This window comes from Sminthopsis crassicaudata, chromosome 1 (genome assembly GCF_048593235.1).
Source record: "Sminthopsis crassicaudata isolate SCR6 chromosome 1, ASM4859323v1, whole genome shotgun sequence".
NCBI lineage: Eukaryota > Metazoa > Chordata > Mammalia > Dasyuromorphia > Dasyuridae > Sminthopsis > Sminthopsis crassicaudata.
The window spans coordinates 518,466,698-518,476,503 of record NC_133617.1 but is presented as its reverse complement, the minus strand read 5'-3'; positions in this window follow the sequence as shown (position 1 = coordinate 518,476,503).

The following is a 9,806-nucleotide window of genomic DNA, read 5'->3' as shown; positions in this document are numbered from 1 at the left end:
ATGTCAATTCATTTAATTTTTAGCACAGAAACACATTCTATACCTTCCTAAGAATAGAAGGAAAGAGAGCTTAACCATTTTCTCCCCTTCACTGAATGGGAGAATTGATTTTCCAGCGCTGTTAATCTTTTTAGCCAACAGCATTGGTGCAAAGTTTAGATATGCTCATTTTCCAGTGAGTCTAGTAGAACTCCTCAAGAGAAATTTAGCAGTGTTGGCTTTACATATAGTGGAAGATAATTCAATTTGTATTAATGATATGCCTATTAAATAAAATGTACTATCCTAGTCTCTTGATTAATCTTGTCCTGGCTTTCAAAGAGCTTATATTATAATAGGGGGAAGAGGAAGTGGGGAAAATATATGTCTGTAAATATTTGAATACAAAATGAAAGGGAATATAAGCATTTTCTATGTAGATTTGTTTTCTACTTCCTCACCATATATCTTCTGCTTCCTTTACCTTTAAGTTGGCTTCATTCCTAAACATATTCATGCTCTAGAACCCCTAGGAGTGGAAATAGTGCTGAATAATTTCCTAAAGCATGAGATTAAGTTACAGAAGGGATTTTTCTTTCATTATCTTTTCATCTCTTTTTCTTCCACAAGGTAAGCACAATCCAGAATATGTCATTATTCTGGCCTCTGTGACGGAGAGAATACAAATATTCATTACTAATAACATCACTTTATTCCTTTTGGAATTGAAGTTAAAATCAGAAATATTTTTCTTATTTGTTAAATATACCAGATTATTTGGTTCATAGAAGTGGGGACAAAGGGGAGAAAGTAAAAGAAGAATCAAAAACTACTGAGGACAAGATTTATTTTTTCAATTTCATTTTTGTTAGGATTACTAGGTGAGAACTCAGGTTGTCTGGACAGTGACAAGGTGAGAATTCAGGTTGTCTGGACAATTACAAGGTGAGAACTCAGGTTGATTTGATAGAAGGAGCAAGCTCATTGGCTGAAGTGGTTCTTCCCAGAAGCCCTTGCATTATCTCACGCCCATTCTCTGGGAGGATAAAAGAGGACAGCACTCCAGGAAGAGGAGAAGACTCTGCACTACATCTGGCTTGACGCAGCTCTCTGCAGGAAGGGAAGTCACTTCTCTGGACAAGAGTTAACAGCAACTGCCTGGAGACAACGGTTCACTACAGGAAGAAGAATCTGTCCAAAAGATTTGAGTAGACACAGCAGATCTCTTCCCAGAGAGCGATCGGCAGCTTCTGGAGACGACAGCTCGCTACAATTGGCGTCCACACGTGGGGCAAGGACTTTTGCTTATCCTGACAAGAGGAGCTAGACCAGACATTTGCACATTTTCTTTAATATTTTTACCCTCATGTAGGACTTTGGAAGTCAGCATACAAGTTAGCCAATTAAATAAAAAGAAAACACTTCCCATGGATGATACAATTTAACACAAAGAAATTCAATTTTATTTCATATCGTCATTACTGAAATGTGAACTAGGAAGAGAGGAAAAGAATCATGGAATGCCTATAAAATACAGAATTAGATTTTGTCTCTTACAAAGCAAAAATACATAATTTTGACATTAATGAAGATAAGTTTGAGTGTATATTTAGTAGCTCTACTATTTCTGTCAACCAGATTGCTTTTTTCAGCAAAAAAAGAAGAAAATTTTTAAAAAGGAAAGGAAAAAAAGAAAAAAGAACCATGCTAGAGTAATTACCACTTATGCTGTGCTTTACATTAATTCTGCTCTTAACTGAGCTTTTTCATCTCAGTTGTCCTTCATGTGAATCCTTGTCATCTTGCTCAGGAAGAAACATTCCAAATGTGGAATCATATCAAAATTAATGTGACAAAAGAAATTATACAAAATTTACCTTTAATTGTTTTCAAAAGGAAATTGCTGATTTTGTCTGATCGTCCTATGATTAGCTTTGACAGAGAGACAAGGCCTGTCATTAGTGTAAGTGCTTTTTGAGAATGGGCAAATCCCAACCTCCTCTAGAACTACCACCCTTTCTCCCCTTCTGTCACTTCTCCCCCCCAAAAAAAACTCATATTTGGACAAAGAACTGAAATTCCAGTGGGTTCTACTATAAAAGGTCTGTGAGGCACCCTAGAGGTTGATGTAATGTCACTCTGAGGGAAGTGAATCTTCTGGAAGACTTTCTGATCTTACAAAATCAGAGGAAGAAGGGCAATTTATTTACTTCCTGGAGGGAAGTTTGTCAGCATATAATGACGAGCTACACAGCAGTTCCACAAATCCATCCAGTATGAATGTTACAAAGCCTTCCCTGTGTCCAACATAGATTAATCTAAATTAAAGGCAACAGAGACAGTGGCAAGCTCAGCTGTCAATTCAAAAGAAGAGAAAGAAGGACTGAGGGGAATTCCTTATCCTCAGAAGGCCAGGAATAAAGCTTGAACAGGTGGCAGCCCTGCAAGGAAGTTCCTAGTAGAGTACACAAATGACATAAGAAGAACCAGCATTTTTAGTGACTCTATAACTGCTGCTAGATAATTTGCCTGTGCTTTATAAAAGTTTTATCATAATTTGGGGGGAGAGGAGAGTGACAGGGTATATTTATCTACTCTAATTTAAATTCATATTTTGATAAATTCATGACATAGAAGTGAATATTTGTTAAATGCAAATGAATTCTCAAAAGCTTTGTCAACAGGACACAGCATCAGGGAGCACCTATCAAGCTGCAAAGACTTCTAGTACAAGCTTTGATAACAACAGAGCATGTGCCAATGTATTGAAAACTAGCCTGCCACATTAGCTCATAAGCACATGGATTACCACCAGATGATGAGTTGAAGGTTTCTGGGGGTTTATTTGATTGATTATTTTTTGTTTGTATTTTAGAAATATCCACTTAGGAAGATCATCTAGTAAGGTATATGCCTTATGTCAGCTTCCTTTTGTCTTTCCATTCTTAGCAATTTTGCATATAAGTCATTTAATACTGTCCTCCAGTACTGGATTAAAAGAAACTTTTATGTTGTTAAAATCATATATCTTTTGAGGTATTGAATTTAATTTGTTATGTGTGATCTCTTTGTTCCTGTCACCTCTCATTTCTATAATATATTTATATTATATATATATATATGTATATGCATATACATATATATATATGTATGTATGTATGTATATATATATGTGCATATATATATATATATATATATATATATATATATATATATATATATATATTATCTTCAAAGTAGAATATAAATTCCTTTAGGACAAAGAATGGACCCAAGGTAGCAGAGAAAAGGAGATAGCTAAGCTTTCTCAACATTACCTTCCAAACAATTAAAAAAATGTCCAATTGAATTCTGAAGTGCCAGAGTCAATAAACAGTTGGGGTCTAACATTTTTTTAAGTTTTAAGACAAAAGAAAGATATGTGATGCTGAAGTAGGGAGTAGCCCAGAGCTCGTGTGGCCAGAGCACCAGTGGTGAGTCTTGGATATGGCAATAGCAGCAATACCTTTGGATGCTCTCAAGCCAGAGATAGAAAGGGGATCTGGCAACTGTTCAGAAAGAGACTGCAAGGGACTGCTATACTAGCACTGAATGCAAAACCACTCCATTACTTATATGCAGTTTCTGGTCACAAATTTAGGACAGAAAGGAGCAATTGATGTCCCAAGGGATCAGAGGCTCTGAGAAGAAATATCATTTATAGTCACAAGAGATAAGAAATCCTGCAGAGAAATATAATTTTCAGTTACAAGGAAATAGTTACCCTGAGGAATAGTATCACTTTTAGAAACAAGAAAGCAGGGGCCTTTAGGAGCAATAACATTTCCAGTCACAAAGGCTACATCTCTCCCTGCATCATATTGCATTAAAAATCCTTAAAATTTCCAAACCCTTAGAGCTATTTCTAAAAATAACAGAGCAAAAATGCTTAAAGCTCAGGAGAGTGCTTCACCTCCATCCTAGAGAACATAGCCCAACTTTGCCATTAAGTTCAAATTCAATAGTCTAGGAAAATGACCTAATAAAGAAACTAACCATAAAAATCTACTATGGTGACACAGAAGATGAACACAAAAACTCAGAAAAACACAGGGTCAAAACAGAAACAAGTAAAACCTAAAAAGAAAAAATGTGAACTTGACAAAGCCCAGCAAGAATCACTGGGAAAAAAAATGATTATCCAAATGATATAAGAGGTATATGTGGGCAAAATGAAAAAAAATGAATGCAATATATTAAAATTATTAAAAGATAATGAACAATTTGTCTAAAGATATACAAAAATACTGAAGAAAACTAGCACCTTAAAAACAAAACAAAAGAAAACTGACCAAATAGTGACAGAGGTACAAAATTTCACTGATAAAAATAACTCATTAAAATAGAATTTCACAAATGAGTTTTTAAAAGGTATTATTTTTGTTAGAAAATACTCCTATTTTTTGTAGAAAATAATTCCTTAAAAACTAACATTTGGGGGGGCAGCTAGGTGGTGTAGTGGATAGAGCACCAGCCCTGAAGTCAGGAGGACTTGAGTTCAAATGTGATCTCAGACACTTAACACTTCCTAGATGTGTGACCCTGGGCAAGTCAATTAATCCCAGTTGCCTCAGCATAAAAAAAAGGAGGAAAAATTAACATTTGGGTCAGTGGAATCTAATAAATCCATGAAACATCAAGAAACAGTTGTGGTTCTTTGTTTTCTAAAAAGACCAATGACATCATGAGGGTGATATCTTGGCTTGCTCTTCAATTGGACATAAGAGAGGTACAGATGTCTCATTATCTCCTCCAGAGTCATCAAAATCCAGTAGTAAGATAAAGATTAAGACAGCTAAGATTCTATAAATCTGTGAATAAACTAACCAAAAAACCATTATAAATTCAAGAAAGATTCAACTACTATGAACTAATAAATCATCATTTTATTTTTTAATTAATAGTGTTCTAAGGAGAAAGTTGTAATGAAATTGGCTAGGTCACAAACATATGACTCATACCTATTTCCCTGGCCCTATCTGACCAAGTAAAGCATCCCCCAGGTCATGATTTTTTTTTTTTTTTTCTTCTCCCAAAGTACAATATCCTTTCTTCTACCTTGTCCAACTGTAAAGGGCTGAAACTATGAATAGGTGTTCTTGAATCAGACAACTGAGCACTTAAGGCTAATTATCTATTTGATATGAGACAATGACCCTATTAGCACATGTTTGGAAAAATGTCTCTTCTCACCATTGCTGCTGGCTCAATATTTTGGGTTAAGAGAATTTTTGGCAAGGATTAGGAGGGTGGGGTGAGAGAGGTGAGAACTCACTTTGCAGCAGGATGAGGAGGAGAGAAGTTGGTAGTGAGCCTCGATCTCTTTCACTTCTCCCCCTATAGACCAAGGACTTTACTTATCCTGACTCTAATCCTGAGGCTTCCAGGGAGCTAGCTTAGACTTAACATCCAACAAATACCATCAGTTCAAAGTCATAATTAATTGTTACTATAAAGGAAAAGAATTTCAAGGAAAGGTTAAGGATAGAGTTGAAGTAAATCATGTTACTCTTTAAATACTCAAAGGTTCTAAACTTTAGACTCTAAAGGAATATTTCTTAATCCTGTATCAGTTAAATCATTTTGAATGTTGATAATTTTTTCAATATTATTAGTTTCCTTTCCAATTCTATGTATGTTATTTTATGCATTTGAGAACATAATCTTAAGAAGAGATTCATAGATTTCACTAGACTGACTAAGGAGTCTATGATACAAAAATGAAATTATAATTTTTATATTAAATACTTTCTCATAACATAAAGATCCTGGATATACTCTTTGGGATTTTATCATTCTTATGACCTGTACCTAGTAAATGTGGGACAATGTATACATCATACCATTATCCTACTACCAATCACATTGCCACTAACTCCCATTTTCAGGTACTTAATTCAAATTAGCTCAGAATAGTTTTATTAAAAGGACAAAAACAAAATAAACATACTTTATTGAGCAACCACTAGACCCAAAGATATATGCACACCTCTAGAACCATTTATAACCCTAAATATGGAAAACAAATAAAACCCTTATTGTACCAGGCTTGTCTGGGCCCTAGGCTTCCTGCTATTAAAAAAGGAAAGTTTGTGTTCTTGGTATTTTTCTCCCCTAGTTTACTAATCTTCATGGTTCTGAGCTTCCTTATGAAGCTACTTATAATCATAGCCCAGAACTTTTTTCCACCCTCCATTTCTTTATTTCTTTAGATCTCAATAACATTGAACATTTTAAGAAAGAAAAAAGGCAACATATTATTCCCTGTGGTAAGAAAAAAATAAGAGACAAAAGCAAAAAGATCAATTATGATAAACTACTCTGTACAAAAGGACAAAAGAAAGCATTCAAATAACATAAAAAACCAGTTAGGATAACACAGATTTACCAGCTACCAAGTTAAAGGAAAAGAAGACTTGAAATATGATATTATGGAAGGCAAAGAAATTAGGATTGCAATCAAGAGTAGTCTACCCAGCCAAGAAGTATAATTCTTATGAGGGGCAGAAGAGAATAGATATTTAATGAAAAAGAGGAATTTCAAGCACTCCTGATGAAAAGATTAGAGATGAATAAAATACTTTACTTTCAAATATTAGACTGAAGAGAAATATAAAAAAGATAAACATGAAAGATAAATAATAAGGCATTCAATAAATAAGCTGTTTATATATCTATATGGAAAGAAGATACATGTAATTCCCCAAAATTATTATTTGCGGTTAGAAGATTTCTATATAAACAAGGGACACAGTAGTGAGAAAATTATATAGGAATGATTTCCTTCCCCAAAAAAAATTGATGTATGGGAAAAAAAGGATGTACTAGAAAAAGGTGAAGGGAGAGGGAAAATATGGGAAATTATTTCAGAGAAAAAGAAATATACAAGGAACAACTTTTTTACAGTGAAAGGAAAAATGGTGAAGGGGATTAGGCATTGCTTGAAACTCACTGATCTTAACTGGTGAAATTGCATGCATACACACATACACACACTCACAATGTAGACAGATTATAGATTGATAGATACATAGATAAATATACAGATGGATAGATAGATGGATAGATAGTTGGATAGATGATATATAGATCACTTAATTGGATATAGAAATTTATCTTATCTAACAAAGAAGTAAGAGGGAAAAGGTTATGAGAAAAGGGTGGGGGGAGGAGGGGAAAAAAAAGAAGTAGCAGCCAAAAGCAAAACAGACTTTTGAGGGGAAACAGATTAAAAAGAGTGAAAAATAAAGAGAAGAAAATAGAGTAAAATACTATTAATGTTAAATACATGTGTATGAAATGATTTAGCCTCCAAATTCTTAAAGAAAAAAAGTAAATGAATAACTGGAGGAAATAATAAAACTATACAAGTCAAGAATATCAGTCTTCTCTGCTCAGAACAATAAGACCATCAAATAAATAAGAAAGAAGTGAAGGAGATAAATAGTATTTTTAAAGTTAGAAATATATCCCTCTAGAGAAAATTAAATAGATATATAAAAGAATAAACTTTTTTCTCAGCTGTAGATTTCATTGTCACAAAAATTGTTCTGGATTCTGGCTATACGTAGCTGCATAAGAGAGTTGAGAGCCATAAAAACCTGGAAAACAAATGCAAAAACACTAAATTTACTATTTTCAGACTATAATCCAATAAAGTTCTATTCCATAAAGTATTGTGGAAGCACAGATTAAAGATTAATTGAAAACTAAATATCTAATTCTTTAAAAATGTCAAAGAACAAAACTTTTTTTTTAATCAACTATGCCATTCAAAATAATGACAACAATGATACAATATACCAAAATTTGTGGAACAAAATCCAAACAGAACTTAGGGGAAATTTCCATTTCTTTAAATATATAAATCAATTTGATCTACCAGTCTTTCTATGCGGCCTATATCCCAAAGAGATCTTAAAGGAAGGAAAGGGACCCACATTATAAAAATGTTTATGGCAATTCTTTTCATAGTGGCAAAAAAGTGAAAACTCGATGGACAACCATGAGTTGGGGAATAAGTTATGGTATATGAATGTTATAGATTATTACTGTTCTATAAGAAATGATCAGGAGGATGATTTTGGAGAGAACTGCAGAAACTTAAATGAACTGATGCTAAGTGAAAGAGCAGAACCAGATCATTGTACATGGCAACATCAATGTTATAGGGCAATTAATTCAGGTGAATGTGAATTTTTCCAACAATGAGATGATTGATGCCAGTTCCAATGATCTTGTGATGAAAAGAGCTTTCTACCTCCGGAGAGAGGCTTTGGGAAGAGAGTGTGGATCACAGCATAATATTCTCACTCTTTTTTGTTGTTGTTCACTTGCATTTTGTTTTTTTTTTTCTCATTATTTTTGGTAATTGGAAAATGGTCAAAGATTATGAACAGGCAGTTTTCAGGAAAAATGAAAATAGTAAATGATCATGTGAAAAATATTCTAAATCACTGTTGATTTGAGAATTGAAAATTAAAATAACTCTAAGGTATTACCTCATGTCTCTCAGATTGGCTAAGATGACAGGAAAAGTAATGATAAATGTTGGAGGAGATGTGAGAAAGAGGGTACACTAATAAATTGTTTGTATAGTTGTGAACTAACCCAAACATTATAGAGAATATTTGGAATTGTGCATGAAGGGATATAAAACTCAAAAAAAGTATACCTTTTAATTCTTTTTCTTTTATTTTTGTGACAGATATTCTCACACAGATTATTTTCTCCAATATCAAAATATCAGAAAATTCAATCTATTAAAATGTTCTGTTCTTCAAGAAAAGTAGTTAAGTATTAAAAAAAAAAAAACTATGCCTATTTCTTGGTTATATAACTAGAACTGCATTCAAGTATAATATGAGTAGATTTTTGCCACTAGGTGGAAAGTCCTGCAAAAATTCTTTTCCAGTTTTCAGAAAATTTAAATTTTTTCTCTAAAAGAGGAAAAGATGGGGAGAAAATTGGAGTTTGTTTTTTTTTTTTAACTCTACACCACCTGCCTCAATACAGTAGCACATTTTTTTTTCATCAGTGAGGAATTTCTGTCTAATGTTGCTCATCTATGAACTTGTGAAAAACATTAAAATTCATTTTTACATATATTGAGGTAAAAGAATACTGGCTCTGAGATTTTCTAGTTAGTTATATGACCATAGCCAAACGATAAGAAATCATTACACTTCAGATTCCTTAAATTTCAAATGCACAAAAAAAATCTTATTCAAGTCATTTCATATCATTTATAAGAAAGTGCTTTGAGGGGAGTAGGGAAATAACTTTTTCTATTAAACTACATTGACTCTTTTTCAGTTTTTCAAAAAGATCCCTTGAGGAAAAAGTAGTCTGGAAAAGTGGTGCTTCCTCATGCTTATTCATTTTCTCCTGATGAATTGGTATGAATGCTGAATTAGATGTCAAATCTGTTCTTAACAACTAAACATTATTTATCTTCTAGTGAATAAAATGCAAGAAAAACAATTGTGTATTTGGTATATGTTTAAATCTTCCAGTCTACATTAACTTTTGCTTCTCCAGATCTAGCATAGTGTTAATGTGGTGCCTTCCCCATTTCATCAAATGTTTCCATTTTTTTCTTTTGTCCCTAAGAAGTAATTGAAATGGGGAATTATTCAGAATCACATACCACATGTACACATATACAGAGGCAGACAGACAGACAGAGAGATTTAGTTGCAATTGCCCTTTTAATTCGAGTTTTGGATAAATTAGCTGCCACACCCAGAAGGAAAGAAGTAGATTTAAAGATACCCTAAAGAAAGTTA